The sequence below is a fragment of the Octopus bimaculoides genome, chromosome 14, assembly GCF_001194135.2.
Source record: "Octopus bimaculoides isolate UCB-OBI-ISO-001 chromosome 14, ASM119413v2, whole genome shotgun sequence".
Classification (NCBI taxonomy): domain Eukaryota; kingdom Metazoa; phylum Mollusca; class Cephalopoda; order Octopoda; family Octopodidae; genus Octopus; species Octopus bimaculoides.
In genome coordinates this window covers 48,135,759-48,138,592 of record NC_068994.1, presented here as the reverse complement: position 1 = coordinate 48,138,592, position 2,834 = coordinate 48,135,759, and the positions used below count along the sequence as shown (strand labels likewise).

General features: G+C 36.0%; 1 protein-coding gene across 1 annotated transcript in view; it reads left to right on the top strand.

The window, feature by feature from the left end:
- Nucleotides 1–317: 317 nt before the first annotated feature.
- LOC106876394 (armadillo-like helical domain-containing protein 3) overlaps nucleotides 318–2,834 on the top strand; it is a 34,119-nt gene continuing 31,602 nt past the window's right edge. Inside the window, exon 1 of the mRNA XM_014924918.2 lies at nucleotides 318–706. The gene's annotated coding sequence lies outside the window, so the exon portion shown is untranslated. The remainder of the gene's footprint in view (nucleotides 707–2,834) is intronic.

Below are 2,834 nucleotides of genomic sequence, written 5' to 3'. Positions count from 1 at the left end.
AGAGGGGGGGAGAGGGAGAGAGAGAGAGAGAGAGAGAAGAAGAAGAAGAAGAAGAAGAAGAATCAACAATAGTACATAATGATTGGGACTTTATTGAATTCAAAAAAAATTTTTTACTTGAAATCTCAAAACTATGAGATAAATGCATGGTTAATTCAAATAATGACTAAATAATCAGTACATATGACATAGTATTCTGAATAACTTTATGAAATATGTTCATGCCATTAACCCAATTGAGTTATTTCCCTTAGCTCAACTTTTTTCCCATATTTTTTAATGGTGTATTTAAGACTGCGGATCTTTGTGATTTGACTGCTTTAACTCATATAAGTTGAGAGAGAGAGAGATGTAACTACAATTTCTAGCCAGTATAACCCACCCAGTCGTTAAAACATAGAAGATATCTTGTTTATTTCGAATGAATTCGAACGTAGAGCAAGCGCTATGATAGAAGATAGCCACCGGAAGTCAGTCGTTTAAGCCGTAGTTACGTAAAGTCTGGGGTGACGGAATCACATTGATTTGTTGTTCTCTCTTGTCATGTCTTACGCCCTTTGATCTTGTCAGTTAAACTGACTTATTTCCACTATTCAATCGTTTTATCCCACTTTCTTTATCACCCTCTATATTTTTTTTCCGCAATCTTTCAAATTCTATATATTACTATGACTATTCTGTCGTAGAAATAACTACAACGAAAAAGGTAAGATTATTAGATTTTTTTTTCTTTTTGCTCGTTGTCCAAAGTTCAGTTTTATTTGAAATTGATCGAAATGATGGGAAATAAGAATATATATATATATATATATATATATATATATATAATATTGTTCAGAACAATGTTATTCTTTCATATGAAGCATGAAACAATAATGACTACATGAAAATAAAATCTACGAACAACAAGTACCAACTAGAACTAGAAACCTCATCTCCTGCTTAGCATCTCGTAATATGGTTTTCCCTATTGAACAACGAAAACAATCCAGATTATTAAAACAACAAAAAACAGTGCAGTATTTTAAATCAATCTTATTGTTGCTTGCTTGTTTTGATTTTTCAATTAAGAAAGTTTGGTGAATCAATAATTAATTTAACGCTTTGTGTGTTACTTGTTTCTGTTCAACTATTTGTTAATGCGAGAATTGCAGATTTTGTTACCTTCTGGTTTTGTGTCAAAATCTGAGATCTCGAAAGTTAGATTAAGGCTGTGTGCTTCTTTTTTTCGAATTTATGTTTACGGACGATATATATATATATATATATATTTACAAACGAGGCGCACATACCTACGTGTGATGTGTGTATAAACACGTACTCACTATTGTTTTCGATTGACGAGGCATGGTGGAAGAGCTGTTGTAATCGGTTGATTTAGTCAGTCTTCGTATATCGATGATACCTGTTGTATCGGTCCATTAGAACGGTATGGCAAGTGGGGGGGAAGGGGCGAAAGAAAATAATTCAAGGTATATTTAGTCCTACTTTCTGCTGTATCGACCAAATCACCACCATATATACATATCGAGAGTGTTCTTGGGAAAATCGATGCAAGACCTACTTGAAGAATAATAGTTCATGTAGTTCCTGGAGTGATCGACTATCAGGGGGGTGGGGGGGACAATGACAGTCAATCACATAAGTTTCGAACTGGCATTATTGTTTCTGCTAGATTGTGTTGGTGTTTGTTAAATTATATGCTGTTGTGTGTGTGTGTGTGTCCCCTCCGTTATATCTGATCAAGCAGACATAAGTTCAAAGGAGGTTCCAGCCGTGACCATTCTGTCTTTCGGGAATAGTGTACCCTGGACTACATTACTCAACGTGTCCTTTTCTAAAAAAAAATGACGGGTGCGATTTAAAGGGTATTTGGTTCTTAATTCTAGCATGTTGAGTGGACACGGTCTCCCTTGATCGCTCAATTATATTTTATTTGTTATTACACCTACATTGAAATCAAATCTGCGTAAATCTTGCCTTTAGTGTTCCGAAATAGGGATGTGGGGACCTCTAAGTTTAGATGTTATCTTTTGTAACTCCTTGTTTATTTCGCCCTATTTTATGGCTTTTGTTACTTTTACTTCTCCCCATGGAATTTGTATGTCACAATTTTGACTTCTTATCACGAGTGAGGAGGTGGGTAAGAATTAAAGAAAACATAACTCATGTCGGAAAACTTGTCACGCTTGATCTTTTCTTCTTTCACTGTCCATCTTATAACTCGAACTTGTAGTTGTCATGTTTACATCCAGGTGGATGATTTGTCTGTCTATCGTGTGCGAGCAATCCCTCTCTCGATCACTTTTGCGGGACATTCTAGTATGATATTAGCCATCGTCAGCATTTTTTTTTTTTAATCTAAGAGAGAAAGCAGTGTCCATGACTTATTTATAGGACGGACGAGCCCACTCACTCAGCTGTAAGCATCCGGGAAACTTGACACGAATGCTTGCAACAGAATGGACTCCGTTAAAGGCACCAAGTGCCAGCTGGTGGTGTTAAATCGGGTGACGAGTCAAATCTATCACCCAATTTGACCATGGCTGGATTTGCAGAGCAACCACCGCAAGACATGCGATTTATACATTTTTAACACTAGGACGCTCAACTTGCTAGAAATGGCAACTAAATCTTCAATTCACATACTGTTTTTAAAAAACGAAGAACAAATTGGATTGACTGAATAAAAAATCAGGTGATGGTCTTGGCTAGAATGCTTTTCATTATAGATCTGCTTGGTATCAGAGTTAACTTGAAACTAAACAACAATAATAAACAATACACACACACACACATACAATGGGTTTCCATCTACTAAGCAAACCCACCCA